Here is a 17,821-nt window from a genome sequence, read left to right as displayed (position 1 = left end):
ATGACGGCAGAATGCCCACCTTCCCGGCGCCGCCATCTTGTTGTTGATTCGAACCGTAGGGAGCGGGTGAGGGCAGTGTTTGAAGCCGGCCTGGGGGGACCGAGTAGCAGCGCCCCCCGGCCGGGCAGGGAGAAGTTTCCCTTGGTAAGTGTCGGTCTCGGAAGCGGGGTTTGTGCGCGGGAGGCGAAGGGGAGGGCGCCTCTCTTCCTCTCTCGGCTCGGATCTGAATGAGTGTCGGGAGGGGGAAGAGGAGGCCGGTCGGGGGGGGGGAGAAGGAAGGAGCTCGGTGGGGGCTGAGGCGAGGCAGCGGCGCTTGAGAAGAGAGACCAGGCTCCCTGGTGGGTGTGGTGGGTCCGTGAGGGCTTCTGGGGCTGCCCCCCGAGGGAGGGATCCTGCGCAGGTGTCTTTCTATTGGGGGGGGGGGAGGCGGAGGGTGTTACAAAATGGGAAGTGGAAGCGGCTCTCCTGCCAGGCAGCCCGGTCTGCCAGTCGTCTTCGTTCTCGACGGGCTTCTGGGCTGCTGCTTTTGCATGTACTGCCGGTTCCTTTCCTCCCCGGTGGAGACGCGGCGCCAGCTTGGCTTCGTTCAACCGTCTGTTTTGGAAGCGGGCTTTCTGGTGAATACACGGCGCGCCTACTCCTCTTAGTGGTTGACATCATTAGACAAGGCCAATTTGGGATGTGTGTGTAGCTTGGAGTCAGTAGCTGCTGCACGAGAAATTGGGAGGGGGGCCTTCGTTCAAGCCGTTTTTCTCTCCCTCCCCCTCCGCTGCCTGGGAAAAGCCTTTAACGAGGTGACAGGTTGAATCCCAGAGGTCACCATGTCCGTTGGGAAATGGTGTTGGTTTTCAACAGAAGGCGACTGCTTGGCACACTGGACCTAAGTAAGTATGTTGGCCCCAATCCAGGGAACTCTGGGAGTAGCAGAAGGCTCTGTAGGCAGTAAGTATCCAACAACTGACTTTCATGGATCATCCTTAACATAGAACCGCATGTAGGGAATTGTGCTGGAACTGGACAAGTAATAACTTTGCATTTTAATATTTTCTCTCTTCCCACCACTCAAATCTTGTTCTAGTATAGGGTTGGGTAATCTCAGTCCCAGAGACTGAATGTGGCCCTTCAGACCTCTGTGACTGGCCCTTGGGACTCTCCCCAGGCTAGACCCATAAACAGGCCCTCTCTCAAAGCTGCAGCACACATTGACTGCTCTGCACACTCCTCAAGGGCTTTTGCCTGACAAGAATGTGTCTTTGAGCTGTGACTCTGCCTTTTGCTTGCCTGGATGTAGAGATGGGGGTGGTGTGTAGAAACCTTTGACTTTTGTGTGGCTCACATGTAGCCTACTATATAAAAGTAAAAACTACTTGGGGTCTTTTCAGTAGTGGCCCCTTCACACTTGTGGAATGCTATCCCTAGGGAGACACAACTGTTATCGTCTTTATTTTTGGGCACAAGGCAAAGACGTTTTCTCTTTACCTGGGTGTTTGGCCCTTAATTTGAAGGCAGTGTTCAAAATACCCCTTGCACCAGCTGTGTTTTGTGACTGGCATTGGTCCAGTTGCGACCATGTGGAGATCTCTGGATGCCAGCTTTGGCGACTGACATCTCCATCTGTCTGGCCCCTCCAGCTTTCTTAAGCAGGTAAGCAGAAGAGCTTATTTACTGCATTCATATCCCACCTTTTTCTCCAAGGACTACATGGTTCACCCGCTCCTCAGTTAATCCCTACAACGACCGTATGAGGTAGGTCAAGGGACTGTGACAGACTTCAAGGTCACCCAGTGAGCTACATGACTGAATGGGGAATCATACCCCTGATTTTCCAGGACCTAGTCTGACACCCTGACTACTACACCACCCTGACTTCCTAGAGTACTTCTGCTATGGGGCAGCTATATAAATTAAGTAGGTACATAAATATGGGGAAAGCAAAATGTTACTTAGAGAAGGATCTGAAATATTTTCCTTGAAGATTGAATTTGTTTTATTCTGAATTGTTTTATTTGTTGTTTCCATGTGTTGTAAATGGCTTTGAAATTTCCCCCCCGTTAAAGTAGAAAGTGTTATAGAAATGAAATGAATAGTATTAATAATAAATTTCGCTGGGGGAGAAATGGTGCCTAGATATTCTGTTGTGGTGATTGTAGCCTAGGTTTAAGGTGCCGTTTGGCGATTAGCTTATATATCTGAGTTTATAACATTGTTTGAAGGATGGCATTGTGGTGGGATCTGTTAGTGCCTATCTGCTTTATCTGTGTTGTTACTGGATGTTATTGGATGTTATTAATTGATTTCAATGTAAGTTTATTTAGATCCTTCTATGAAAAGAGTAACTAACAATTATGATAAATAAATTGCCCCACCAACCTTTGTCTCTGGCCCCTCTCACTCCTGGCATATGGGCCCTGGAAGGTTGTCTATGAAGGAATGCAGGCTTTGGTCTGAAACAGGTTCCCAATCTCCATTCTAGTATATTAGTGTTTTCTCACTTGCTATAACATTTGTTGTTTGTACTTAACATAATAGCTTGAGCCATAATTCAAAATGTTGATGCAGGGGAGCTTGCACAGTATAGGTGACACTTAAGTTAAGTGGTTTTGCATGGATACTCCAACCCTCCTGTATAGCCTTTAAGTTAATGCCTAGTTTTCTTACAGTAGGAAGTCAGTTCGCCTAAAATCAGCTGATGAATTTTGTTATACAAGCAAGAAAATGCCTACAGCGGAACCTATTTATAACTAGCTGTGTGTGTTAAATTTGCGGAGATACATGCATTCAGTAAATGATTATGTCAGGAATCAAAGTTAAGATGATTGAGAGTTTATTTCACTAAAAAATACACCAACAAGGAAATATTTAATGCTGCTTGAAAGATCACTGCAGCTCAGTCAGTAGAGCATGAGATTCTTAATCTCAGAGTTGTGGGTTTAAGCCCCATGTTGGACATTCTGCATTACAGGGTTGGACTAGATTACCCTCATGGTTCCTTTCAACTCTACAATTCCATGATTCTATTATTTCTTTTAAGGTAACCTTTGCAGCCCAAGGACCATAGTTACTAACTACGACCTGCAGTTTTTAGTGCAGTGGGTTCCTTGCTATTTATATTTTATTCATCCTGAAAACTCATTTTAATTAGGTTAGCTTGATAACTTGGCAAAGAATTTAGGTTTCAGAAATATGAGTGCTTTTCATCAACTTGGATTTGGTATGAAGGTTACACTCAGACCTTTTTGGATACAAACCAGCCATTGTAATGTAAGAGGAATGACTGCAATATGCTCTGCATGTAGTTGCCTTTAATGACTAACGAGTACATTGGTTTTCAACCAGTGTGCCATGGTACCCTGGGGTGTCTTGAATGATGGTCAGGGGTGCCGCGGGCAACACTGGCCTCTGTCCTTCTTTCCTTCCCTCCCTCCTCTGATGCCCTCTCACATCTGCCTCCCAAAGGCTTGCACAGCTGTTCGTTGCAGCAGCCCTGGCTACAAGCTCCCCAGGTGAATGGTGCCTCTGCTGCTGGCCAGGGAGTGCTTCCCAGGCCCCTGTGGGGCAGTGTGAGGAGGCTTCTCTCTTTGGGGCAGGAGGGCAGCTCAGAGACCAGGGTTAGCAGCAGCTGCTGCTGCCTAAAGGACTCCCAAGGAGAGGGGAGAGGAGAGGAGGCTCAGGGAACACTCCACAAGGGACGGTGTTTGAAAATGGGTGAGAGGCTGCCAGCTCTGCAGGCAAGGGGTGACATAACTGGGCTCCTGAGCCCCACAGGGCAGGAAGAATGTAACTGGTCAAGGGAGCCATGGACTGAAAAAGGTTGAAAACCTCTGAACTAGTATATCCCTCTTTTTGATGGGATGGAAGACTGGTAGCATTATATGTTAGTGCTTCTGCAGCCACAGCATCATTTTCCAAGTAGATTTCAAGGTGCTGGTTCAAATCTACATACCAGGTGGATAGGGCACATGCTAAACAGGCTGCCAGAAGCCGTGTGTTCTATCACAATGGGTTAGCCAATGGGAACTTCCTTTGACATGCAAATAGCAACTTGTCAGAATTGTGGTGGGCAAAGGAAGAGTTAAACTCCTCTCCATGGTCCTAAGGTAGTTTAGGTTCCTCTGTGACTGCCCTTTATGTAAAAAAAACAAACCCCAAACTCACCCATGCATGCTAACCATCATATTTGTTTATCTCCGGTATCATTTAAAAACGCTTCTCTTTGTTACTATCCATGTGTCATATTGAAACAAAAAATGAGCATTAAAGGCTGATGGTGTTGCTTCTTCACAAATTTGAATTCCTGAAAATTTATCAGAGCCAGAGAATATATTTCAGGAGTGTACACTTTTGGCTGGCTATGGAAAGTGGTGGGAAGGTAGGATTATCATTTTCTGTTTTTAACCAAGTTGTACCTTACAGTGGTACCTTGGGTTACAGATGCTTCAGGTTACGTGTTTTGGGTTGTGCACTGTGCCAAACCTGGAAGTACTGGAATGGGTTACTTCCGGGTTTCGGTGCATGCGCAGAAGCTCTGAATCGTGACCCACATGTGCGCAGACGCGGTGTTGCGGGTTGCGAACGTGCTTCCCGCACGGATCACGTTCGTAACCCGAGGTTCTACTGTAATTGCATTTGCCTGAGATACTATAGCAGACATCCATGCGTCTTAATATATTGATAAACTTCCCAAGCCTCTGTGATAGAATGAGCTATAAATTAATCATTGGTGTTTTAGTGGGTCAGATGAAAGGTGAATCTTTTTGTAGTTAGGTACCATATGAGTGAAATGTGAGGCAGAAATTTGAGCATAATTGAGTTCTTGTTGACATTAAATTGTCTGTGCTTGGCTTTAAGCATTGATTCCTACCTGTATAGCATCCCTAAATTTTTGATAAAAGCTGCAACCCTAGCCTAAACTATCTTAAGCTTTATCTTTCTTACTGTAAATTTCCACTGTTGTGTGTTTTTGCTTTCATTATACATGTATATGCCTGAAAGGGTCTGAAGTAGTGCAGAAATGACATTGCTTACATAATTGGCCACAACAGTAATTCAATCATAGTCTCTGCTTAGGTGATGCCACTTCTATCTTCCCTGTATCAAGTGTTTGAACTCTGTAATTGGTACAGAATATGGGAGCCAGTATTCTGACTGGTATGTCTCATCTTGCTGATATTTCACCATTTATAAAAGAGTTCCACTGGCTACCTGTTTGCTTCTTAGCTGAATTCAAGGTGTGAGTACAGTGGTACATTGGATTACAAACACTTCAGGTTACAAACACTTCAGGTTACGGACTCCACTAACCCGGAAGTGGTACCTCGGGTTAAGAACTCTACCTCAGGAAGAGAACAGAAATTGCTTGCCAGCAGCATGACGGCAACGGGAGGACCCATTAGCTAAAGTGGTACCTCAGGTTAAGAACGGACCTCCGGAACGAAGGTACCACTGTACTTATGTATAGAACCCATAATTTCTAATTTTAGTCTGTTTTGAGATTAATCTATTGCTTTTATTTTTTATCTGTTTTTAATTGAATTTTGTTTTTGTTGTTTGAATACCGTAATAAAGGGTGGAACTCAAATATTTTAAAAAATAACCGTAAATTATAAGGGTGTATAGAAGTTTGCAGTAACTTTCTAGTGTTTGAACTCCTTAATGAAGATCCATTGGAGGCCGTTTTCTGGAGACAGTGCAGACAAGACATTGTTATTGGGGAGATAACTGGTGCCAGATAAACGTGGATAGCCCATCGTGTTTAGGTGGGGCTTTTTCTTTTTGCAGTTTTCTTTTTAAAAATTGTAAACTGTCCTTGGACTGACTTGTAAGATAGGATAAATCTTAATTAAAATTAACATGAATTCTTAGGCTGCTCCCTCTGTTTCCTAACAGTGTGACAAATATCAAAATAGAATTTACCAGCTGTTGGCCACAGCATGCTTTTGTTGATAATATTTGAGTAAAATTTATAAAGTGCAATGCTCTTGAAGTGCCTATATCTTTTCTTGGTGTACATGAAGCTACAATCCTGTGCACACCTGTCTTTGGGTAAAGTCTATTAGGTAGAATTCAGTGATGTGCTAAGTGAGGTATGGGGGCATAGAATGAGTTCCACATGAGCAGTGACACTCCCCACTCCTCCCCTTGTGTGCCTCCCATCAGTGTTTGAAACTCCCATTGTTCTAGTGTGTTTTGTAACAGGGAATTTAATTAGCGCAAACAGTTTCTGAGCTCTGGGCGCAGTACTGTGCATAAAGATTTCAGATTAAAACTGCACAGTGCTGAAGGAAAGGAGGACCCTTTTCTGCCTCCCCACTTCCAGCCACTTCCTGAAGTCTGGAGAACAGACCCTCTTAAGAATATTTGGGGGGGGGGGAGCATGGCTTTGTTTTTTGCAGTCTTCAGATGAGGACTAGACCATGTGAAAAATGAACATAAGATTTTAGCTGCAGTTCATTCATTTTAAGCTTTGTATTCTTGTTATAAAAAAGTGCACCTAGACATTCCATTGTTGTGCCCATAACCTAGGTTTAAGGTGCCATTTAGCTCCTAGCTTTCATATCTCAGTTTTTACACTGCCCCCATGTACCTCTTAAATCTGTTCCGGGGTTTTTTCCAACCCTCCGAAGACGCATAGCACAAGCAGCTCCCATTCTGTGCATGCAACAACTTAGTTGAATCCCACTCATTGAATACAGTGAGGACCCATCTCTGGGTAACTTTGTCTAGAATTGGGCTGAATGTTATCTGACAGCAAGCCTCTCTCCATTTGAACATTTGTAACATGGCGCCATTTCTGAAAAACAAAAGTTCTATTGGAAAGCTTTCTCAAAATATTGTTACTGAGCTTCTTTGTGGAAGGATCTAAGCTTTTAATCCATCATCACCTCAGAAGAGTAGGAGCAGAATCTATACTTAAGAGTATAAATTGGGACTGCAGGATGGAAATTTACTGAAAATTATTGCAAATTAGTGCGCTGAATAAGCCTGTACTCACTGAAGATTGTGAAACTTGCAGGCTCTTTGCCTCTTCTTCCTTCCACTTCTTCCCCTGCCATTAATCTGGCACAATATATGTAACTTAGGAATCTTATAAAAAGTGAATATTATGCACAGAGTTTTGAGACACATTTCTGTGGAAGCAAAGAGCAGTAGAAAATTGGTTCATTTCCTGTTAGGAGTTATGCCAAGTCACTAGCATGGCCCTTTGGCAAAATTTGGGTCTTCCCACACAATGGCTTTGCTATGTCATGGCTTAAAGGCTGTTGTATAAATATGATGCATTGTGACTACCATAAGGACAAATTCTGCTCATGCTTGCAAAGAGACCAGACCTCTGAAATATCATTGGTTCTTGACTAGTTTAGGAATAAGAAAATACAAATGTTATATGTGAGAGGTGAGAGCAGGGCAGAGGGGAGAATAAGAGCACAGGAGTTTCCATAACTGTAACTGGAAGCATAAGTTTTATAGATCCCCAGAATTGGAATCTCTTAAAAGAAAAAAATAGGTTACAGTTTTAACAGGTGTTTGGCTGGTGTCAGTTTTCTGTCTGGTTGCGGTGTGATTTGAGTGGTGATCCATGCTTCTTCTTTTTAAAAAAAATTGCTGCCACATATTGTGGAAGTGCATGGTAAGGATGGCTTTCAGAAACTTTTCCAGTAGGAAAGAGACGAGAGATACAAAAAGTGGGGTATCACATGTGGCAGTTGGGTTTTTTAAGGCAAAGAGAAATTGAAACCATACACACAGCAAACACAGCTTTTGTTTCTCCAGCGTAAAAGGGCAACAGCATCTTGGTGACCAAGTCCTGGAGCAGTCAGACTGCAGTTGCAATTTGCCCCTTGCCTCTTTGCTTTTAGCAAGCATAGGTATGCCAAATTCCACGGGAATAATAATAATAATTACTATTATTATTTATTTATGCCCCGCCCATCTGGCTGGGTTTCCCCAGCCACTCTGTATGTTGTACAGTTATCTCTGAAAAGAGAATACTTCCAAGCACTGCCTCGAATTATAATTATATTGACATATTAACATTAGTAATTTTGATAAAGCTTTAATTAGCCATTGAAGTAGTGCATCAGTAGTGCACTGCCATCAATCCACACACTCATCTTACTGTAGTGATGTTAAGTTGCTCTAGCCATGATAGGCCAGAGCTGACACTTTCTCCAGTAGGAGACGGGCAGCACTGTAGCATCTGTGTGTGTAACATGCATATCTGAAAGGAAGTAACTCACTGTGGCGTTCATGCTCTCTGGTACAGTACCTTCAAACTAGGGGACATAGTGCTGTACTGCTAGGTTCCATGTTGAAGAAAGCAGCTAGGCTGGGACAGGCAACAAGGATAGCACAGTAAATAAGTGAGGGCAAATGGGTAGTGAAGAGAGACTGGATAATTTTTTTGTTTATCTGTGTGCTGTGGAAGGGAGAAAGCAGATATTGTCTCAGGCAAGCAGGAGAGTGGTAAGAAGACTGTATTATCTGTGCTCATGTGCCTGTTCCTTCAGTGTAAAGGTAAAGGTAAAGGTACCCCTGCCCCTACGGGCCAGTCTTGACAGACTCTAGGGTTGTGCACTCATCTCACTCTAGAGGCCGGGAGCCAGCGCTGTCCGCAGACACTTCCGGGTCATGTGGCCAGCGTGACAAGCTGCATCTGGCGAGCCAGCGCAGCACACGGAAACGCCGTTTACCTTCCCGCTAGTAAGCGGTCCCTATTTATCTACTTGCACCCAGGGGTGCTTTCGAACTGCTAGGTTGGCAGGCGCTGGGACCAAGCAACAGGAGCGCACCCCGCCTCTGTACCTTGAGTCAAAATTCTAAGAAGTGATTCACTTGGAAAGAATAGTTATTTGCCCCTGCTAAGTCACTAACCTCGCAGATAATGCACTTTACCACTGGTGTCTTATTGATTGGCACCAGTTTTATGCTAATGTATCTTAAGTATGTGCCAGAGGTAGTTCCTCTTTGTTTTGTGTTTTGCTTTACTCTAGTAAATGTGTGCATCTATTGCATTGTGCCCAGTGAAGCTTCTGAGCTTATACAAAAGCACAGAATGTTAGTTGTTCAGGGAACTAAACAGTTTGCAGTTCAGTTCCTTTGAGGGAATTGTCAGTATGGCTGTAGTTACAAACTTTACAAGGGAGAGACTGAGTTCTTGGGGTGTAGAGGCTAGGTTTAAGAATGATGGTGATCAGGGAATGGATTGAGAAAGAGGAACCTTCAGGAAGAGCCAGGTTGCTATGTTAGATGAGATTGGGACCTGAGACAAAAAGGGACTAATCAGAGAGACCGCTCCAAAGAAACTACTCAGTATTTAAGACCAGGAGACACTCGGTGCTGTTGAGGGAGAGAGGAGCAGTAGGTCAAGACATGGTGGTTAAAAAAAGTGGTTGCTGGCTCTACAGCCTAAACCTGAATACAGTGGTACCTTGGGTTACATACACTTCAGGTTACAGACTCCGCTAACCCAGAAATAGTACCTCAGGTTAAGAACTTTGCTTCAGGATGAGAACAGAAATCGTGCTCTGGTGGTGCGGCGGCAGCAGGAGGCCCCGTTAGCTAAAGTGGTGCTTCAGGTTAAGAACAGTTTCAGGTTAAGAACGGACCTCCGAAACGAATTAAGTACTTAACCCGAGGTACCACTGTAAGGGAATTCTACAAATTATGACTTCAGTTGTCACTGTAGCATTGTAACATGGCAACCCTAAGTGGGCAGTATGCCCCTGAAAGTCATGAGTGAATGAATTTCATATTGGTTTGGACTAACCAGCCAGTTCTTTGGTTGCAGTCTTCTTTCTGCTTTTGCACTTTATTTGTGGCAGCAAAACCTTGGCACAAACAGTGCCTGCACCACAAAGAACATGCTGTGCTACTGTGCAGGGCAGGTGGGATGAGTTGCTTGAAGTGTGCTTTGTAGTATATTTTCTTTTACAGGCACCACCTGTACAACTACAACTCCCATCATCCCTGACCACTGATCCTGTTAGCTAGGGATGATAGGAGTTGTAGTCCCAAAACAGATGGCGGGCCGAGTTTGGGGGTGCCTGTTCTTTTAGAATAAGCGCAAAACTATGGCTCCAAAGAATCTACTTGTTAGCAGACTTCCTGCAACCCATATATACTTGAAGGTTTTGTGATCTGAGCAACCTGCAGTAAACTGATTTGCTCCTGTAATCAGGTTTATTACCACAAAATATATCCACACTTTTGAGTGAAGAATTATTATTATTATTATTATTATTATTATTATTATTATTATTACTACTACTACTACTATTTATACCCTGCCCATCTGGTCTAGTAGTAGACCAGAAATTAAATGCTTTACAAAGTCTATATAGCTGTTATTAACTTGAAATGCAAGAGAAATGGGTTAAAGAAATAAGCACTAGAAGAAGAGCAACAATCACTTAAGTGGTGAATTGCACTGTCACTTCTGTTGGGTTTTCTTCATGTTTGGCCTTGAAGTGAAAAGAGAGAGTACTGGCGGTCTTCTGAAATTCTTTGTAGTAGTTTCTGCAGCTGTGGTAAAAATTCTTTCTTTTTTGAAATCATATTTGTAAATGCTTTGTAAATTACAAAGATTGCTGTAGAGAGCCATACATTGTCAATTGACATGTGGTGTGTCTATAGCGAAAGGGCTGGAAAAAATGCAGCTTAAGGATTATAAATTGTAGGGTTGTTCCACCAGTAAGATGATGTTTGAATATTGGGATTTGGACTGCTCTAGTGGATTTAACTAACTGAAATATGAGACACTTATCTGTTCCATTACCTCTCTTGAGCCAGAGTCTCCAAGCTCCTCATTTTATTATGCAGAACTGTGTGTTCAGTGTTTCAGATTGTATTGAAGTAGACCTTTAGGAACCATAGGATTGACAGATTGAATGGTATTTGTTGGCTGTACCATAAGTGACTGCTTTGAACATTATTTTTGCCATGTTGTATGAATGGTTGACAATTTTATCTAGTCTATTCTTCAGTGTCCAACATTTTCTGACAGTTTTAATATTTGCAGGAAATACTGACTTCTAGACTTCATAACTTTCTTCTGCAGAAGAAACATAATCTTACATCTTTTCTGGGTTTCTAAAAATTAGTAAAGACGGGAGGAAGATGTATGCTGCTGCTTTGCATTTAGCTCCTGAAATTATTTTCTGAGACTGCCTCCCATAGCAGATTTCCACTTTACTTCAATATTAAACAACAAACATTGACTGGTGTATGAATCGAAACAAAATACCCCTTAAGTCTTACTTCCTATTTTTACTCTTTGTTGTTGTTGTTTAGTCGTTTAGTCGTGTCTGACTCTTCATGACCCCATGGACCAGAGCACGCCAGGCACTCCTGTCTTCCACTGCCTCCCGCAGTTTGGTCAAACTCATGCTGGTAGCTTCGAGAACACTGTCCCACCATCTCGTCCTCTGTTGTCCCCTTCTCCTTGTGCCCTCCATCTTTCCCAACATCAGGGTCTTTTCCAGGGAGTCTTCTCTTCTCATAAGGTGGCCAAAGTATTGGAGCCTCAGCTTCAGGATCTGTCCTTCCAGTGAGCACTCAGGGCTGCTTTCTTTCAGAATGGATAGGTTTGATCTTCTTGCAGTCCATGGGACTCTCAAGAGTCTCCTCCAGCACCATAATTCAAAAGCATCAATTCTTCGGCAATCAGCCTTCTTTATGGTCCAGCTCTCACTTCCATACATCACTACTGGGAAAGCCATAGCTATAACTATACGGACCTTTGTCAGCAAGGTGATGTCTCTGCTTTTTAAGATGCTGTCTAGTTTTGTCATTGCTTTTCTCCCAAAAAGCAGGCGTCTTTTGATTTTGTGACTGCTGTCACCATCTGCAGTGATCATGGATCCCAAGAAAGTAAAATCTCTCACCTCCTCCATTTCTTCCCTTTCTATTTGCCAGGAGATGATGGGACCAGTGGCCATGATCTTCGTTTTTTTTAATGTTGAGCTTCAGACCATATTTTGCGCTCTCCTCTTTCACCCTCATTAAAAGCTTCTTTAATTCCTCCTCACTTTCTGCCATCAAGGTTGTGTCATCTGCATATCTGAGGTTGTTGATATTTCTTCCGGCAATCTTAATTCTGGCTTGGGATTCATCCAGTCCAGCCTTTGAAAGAAAATTAATGAATTTTAGACCCAACATGGAGGCCTACTGGCCAAAATACTGGGAAATAATTGAAAAAATTGGAGACAATTGGAGGCTGCAGAGCCAAGACAAATTAAAAAATAAGGTGCGGGATTGGTTACATTATGCTCAAATCCAAGAGGTTTTTAAAATGGATAAAAAAGTTGGTTTCCAGGTGGAAAAATCGAAATTAGAGACGGAATTGTTAGAACCAAAAACTAAGACACTTTCGAAAATGTATAACTTGCTGCTTAAATGGAATACACAGGACGAGACAGTCAAATCTGCCATGATAAAATGGGCACAGGATATTGGACACAACATTATGTTTGAAGACTGGGAAAGGTTATGGAACACCGGAATGAAGTTCACGGCATGTAATGCCTTGAAGGAAAACATTATGAAAATGATATACCGGTGGTACATGACCCCAGTCAAGCTTGCTAAGATATATCACCTGTCTGATAATAAATGTTGGAAATGTAAGGAGGCAGAAGGGACATTCTTCCATCTCTGGTGGACCTGCCCAAAAGTGAAGGCCTACTGGGAAATGATTTACAACGAGTTAAAAAGGGTATTTAGGTATACCTTTCCCAAGAAACCAGAGGCCTTCCTATTGGGCATGGTGGACCAGAAGGTGTCAAAGAAGGATAGAACCTTGTTTATGTATGCTACCACAGCAGCAAGAATCCTTATTGCAAAGCACTGGAAGACTCAAGATTTACCCACGCTGGAGGAGTGGCAGACGCAGTTGATGGACTACATGGAACTGGCTGAAATGACTGGCAGAATCCGAGATTTGGGGGAGGAAACAATGGAAGAGGACTGGAAAAAATTTAAGGACTATTTGCAAAAACATTATAAGTTGTATGAATGTTAAGAAATACACACGATTAGGAAACTTTTGCTTTTAGCAACTTGATTAGGTAAACTGAAAATTAAGACAGGAAAAAAGAGGTGGTAAATATGAAACAATTTTATTATGTTAACTTTAAATGTACAAAGTTGGGATACAATATTGTGAAATTAGAAACATAATAACTGAAAGATACAGTAAGTTAAGAAACAAGGTAACAAATTGCTGAAACTTTTATTGCAAAGAACGCAGAGTCGTGAGGATGTGGGGAAGTCCATTTGGAATATTGGAAAAACTATTGAAAGTTGGATTGTAATAATCTTTATATCATTTTTCTTTGTTTTTGTTTCTTGTATTTTCTTGCTTTAACTTTGTGTCTATGACCCTAAGAAAAGAAACTCAATAAAAAATATTTTTTTAAAAAAATGAAAGAAAATTAATGAATTTTATTTTCCTTGATGTGATTAATTTTTGTCTGCACAGTCCTTGCGATACTATTTTTATTTACCGGCTTTCTTTAAATAAGCTGTTTACTTTTAAAACCTCTCTCAAATATGGGATGGGAAGTGCTGGTACAGCTGTTGGTGGATCACTATTATACCTCTACTCCGCAATGGTATTTCTCCTAAGTGTTCAAGCAGAGGGAAATCTCTCTTCAGTGTAAGCTAAGCATCACACCAGCTGTTGCTGAATACAAGGTGATCTGACCTCTCTTTTATTTCATGAAAAGCTTTATATAGAATGTACACATTTAATGCAGATTAATATCATTTGCACAGCTTTATACATCAAATTACTTTCATTATGCTTATCTTACAATTTAACTCCCAACCCCATCCAGTTTCAAAGTATTACACGATCTCCCTCTGTTTCCTTGAAATCATTTCTTTGACTTGGATACTGAATTATCAGGTCCCAGCTGCTCAAATAGCGTCTGTTTGATACTCTATTGTAATTGGTCTACTGTAGTAGGACATTGATTGCTTTTCTGTGTTTACAAAGAGCATTGTGGCTATTGTGATCATTTATTTTAAAATATTTTTTCAATTGATACACAGCTCTTGATAAAATTAGCATATAGTCCACAGGCTTTAATTCTACTCTGAACTGAACTGAAATAGTTCATCATTTATTCCTAACGCTATCTTCTAGTATCTGGCGGTTGTTGGGGTTTTTTGCATATTCTCACCACATATGATAAAAGTCTCTGTTATAGCTCTTCCAAATTTTTCAGTCTGCTAAATACCATTGTGAATTAATTTTGAATCAGATTTCTTTAAAGCAGACTGTCACTGAGAAGTGTGAGCCTTTTGTATAAAGGCATGTCCCCATCTCCTCTGGGACTTAACTCTGTAGTTTTCTATTTCCCCATGTGAACTTTTCTATCCACTTTCTGAGTGTTTAGTGATTTCCCATAAAATTCATTTGCTAACACTAAATTTTCAAATTCTGTGTTTTCTTAAAAAGTCTTTGAGGTAAGCTGCTGCAATTTTGTCCCTTTTACAATTGTACTGTGGAGTGCTGGCAAAAGCTAATGGCGATTTTAGTCCAAAATATCTGGAGAGTGCAAGGTTGAGGTGACTGGCATAGACAATGGGACCTTGGAGGAAATTTTGTTCTTCTTGCTTTAAGAGATGGTGAAAACTGTGTTTGACTGACAGCCTCACTTTGCAAACATCTGGTGCTCTCTTCTTTTTTATTTCCTCATCAGATGTTCTCCCTCTTACCCCAAAACTCCAAATTCACTAGTTTCTAATCCATAACCTCTTTATCTCAGGTTTTAGATGATACCTGCTTAACACTTCCTGTCTTCAGTTATGTTTAGATGTCAGGAGGAATGGGCTCTGTCAGCAGTTGCCAATTATTTGTTGACAGCCTTATGATCCACTAAAGTAGAATTTGATCTCCTGTGACACATAAATACTCATAAACTGTTTCAGATGTAGTTGAGACAGTGCCGGTGCCAGGCTATTTTGTGCCCTAGGCAAGGCTAACTACTTGCACGTACACACACCCACACCCCAATTGTTAACTTCAGTTTTCAAAAAAGGGAATGAAAAGCATAAAACTTGAAACTGCTAAATTTATTTTAAATCCAAGAATAAGTACAGTGGTACCTCTGGTTATGTACTTAATTCGTTCCAGAGGTCTGTTCTTAACCTGAAACACCACTTTAGCTAATGGGGCCTCCTGCTGCTGCCGCGCAATTTCTGTTCTCATCCTGAAGCAAAGTTCTTAACCCGAGGTACTATTTCTGGGTTAGCGGAGTCTGTAACCTGAAGCATATGTAACCCGCGGTACAACTGTAATGCAACCATTTTTTTATTATCTTCCTCAAATACAAAAAGTGTTTTAGCACACAAATCATTGTGAATAATTTTGTAAATTTTATTGTTAAAATTTTAAGTCTCTTAAACGTTTCAGTTTCAGGCACATCCAAACCTCACTTTGTGTTCCTTTTCCTCTCCAAAGTTTGTTACCAATTCCTTCAGGTCAAGTGCAGGTGATGCTTGGCATGTTCAATTGATATAGTTGCCAAGCCCACTAGCTTCTTTTGCAATTTCTTTTGCTTTTTTGGTCTGTTTTGACACCACCAACTAGGCAGGCTAGTGTTTTCAGTAGCAAGTAGGTTTTCTGTAAAAAAGGGGAAAAAATTGTAGCAGTCTGTAGAAAACTGTAAATATATATATCATTACAATTGGATCAGAGAGTTGAAGGGCTAATGGAAGTTCCTAGGTTTATCACTTCAACTCCCAAACATTAACTCTCACTCAAAGTCTTATTGCCAAATAGTGAAAATCATTTCTGTACTTCCTGTTATGAGTTACAAACAGTTTAGTCTGCTTTTGTAAATGGTAAGAACTGAAACTATTAACCTGGGCTCTTAACTTGTAAACATAGATGTGAATTTATTGGCTGATGTTCATGTTATCTTAATGGCCATGGAATAGAAATACAGGGGTTCATTTTCAGAGGGGATAATATTTCTCTGCCTATACAACCGTAGATATCTTATAAAACCAGAATAATTTAAGATGTTTCTTTCCTCTCTCATACACAATAAACAGCATGAGATTCTCTTCCCCCAAGCTTATCATACATTTTTGTGGCCTCATCAGATTGTTCAGGTACTGTTGCTTTGTGTGTTTCTTAATAAGCAACTCCCCCTCAAAATTCAATTAACATTTGTCTGAAAGTAATAATTCACTGGTAAGCTCAGTTAAAACTACAGTTCCATTTGACCCCCAACCTGTTCTTTTTGAATTTCTTCTGTGCATAGAAACGTGCAATTCTGGTGCACTTGGACTGATTCTTACGTAATGGATGTCAGTGGAAATGTTTCAGTATGATGAAGCATAGTCCACTTCACAGCTATAATATGTGACTGTTCTTTAACCATGTTAAAGTACTCTCGGTGCTGTAATGTATCTAGTGGTATGCATTTGGTGGCTGTAATGTAAGAACCAACCCTCTGGTTCACATAGGCAACTTTTAGGTCTTGTAACCCTTTTAAAAAAACTATATTCCAAAGTTCAAAACGTATTAGCTGTAAGTTTGTTACAGTAGCTATATGTGTAGGAGTACAAAGTAATATGTACTGATTACAGTTACTTATATTAATGTTTCCTTTAAGAAAGATGATTCAACCACAACAATCTTCTTCAGCCTTGGGTCACCAGATGGTGTTGCGCTACAATTCCCATCATCACTGACAGTTGGCTAAGTTAGCTGAGGGTAATGAGGGTTGTAGTGGTTCAGCATTTGGATACGAGGTTGAAGAACATTGGATTAAAATACCTTTTGAATTTTATGTTGTGATTAGAGTAGTACAGTATCTTCATTCCTGGGCTGCAAGCTGATATTCGTTGCCAATGCCAAAGGTTTGAGTGCTCAGTAGATCAGGTTCTGTAAGCTCCTTTGAAGGTGTGTGTATGATACTTGATAAACAACTGAGCAGTTGCTAGTGTATGTAGTGACATGTAGAAAATGCCAGTGCCAAATGACCCCCTCATCCCTCTTGCCACTTATTCTGTAAATGTGCTTATTGACTCGTTCATTCACTGTTCCATATCAGTTGTATGAAGATATTTTACCAACTGACAGCCAGCTAAAAACTGGTACACATATAGCTTGTAACATTTTGATTGTTGGAGAAACCTAAAAATGGCAAACAAACCACTATTGTTAAACTTTGGAGGTTAAGCCTAGCTCATAATATTGGTCAGTAGTCATTCACATAGTGAGCTAAGTCGATGGATGAAATGTGAAGCTATGGGAGCTTTTTCATCACATACTCGAAAGGAGCCTCTTTTGGGGGAAGGGAGCATTTAAGTGCTAGCCAACCATGTGAGTCTGAAAAATGGGACAGGCCTTACATACGTCCCTCTTCATTTGCTTTAACAAGTTCCCTACCTGGCAACGAGGGAAGAGGGACATAGCTATGCTTGCAGAATGCAAACTGTGTCCAGTAGCTTAATATAAGCCATAGATAAACAGAACAGCTATCACAAGTGCATCCTCGCCTGAGGCCATGAGACTTTCCAAAGTAGTGCCCTTACTAATCGGCTTTACACAAGATCACTGGCCAAATTAGAGCTCTGCAGAAGCCACCAATCTGTTTGGCAGTTAGACGAGACTGAAATCATTTTTGTCTACCTCAGTCATCTTCTATTTTAGCCTCCTGTTGAAATATCAAAAGCATGCCCTTACTGTGAAAGGGGAGGTGAAGCATGCACCTCTCAGGGCAACTTTGGGGCACAGTTGGCTCAATCTGTTTTGTAAGAAGCAGGGACTTTCAAAAATTATATCAGAAGCTTGTCAAAAACA

At 41.5% G+C, this 17,821-nt stretch overlaps 1 protein-coding gene across 1 annotated transcript in view; it reads left to right on the top strand.

Annotated features, from left to right (window-relative positions):
* The window catches only part of IP6K1 (inositol hexakisphosphate kinase 1), a 32,911-nt gene continuing 15,090 nt past the window's right edge, over positions 1-17,821 (top strand). Inside the window, exon 1 of the mRNA XM_028718571.2 lies at positions 1-144. The gene's annotated coding sequence lies outside the window, so the exon portion shown is untranslated. The remainder of the gene's footprint in view (positions 145-17,821) is intronic.

The sequence above is a fragment of the Podarcis muralis genome, chromosome 2 (assembly GCF_964188315.1).
Source record: "Podarcis muralis chromosome 2, rPodMur119.hap1.1, whole genome shotgun sequence".
Lineage (NCBI taxonomy): Eukaryota > Metazoa > Chordata > Lepidosauria > Squamata > Lacertidae > Podarcis > Podarcis muralis.
Note: the sequence above shows the minus strand (reverse complement) of the source record. Positions and strands in the feature narration are given on the sequence as shown.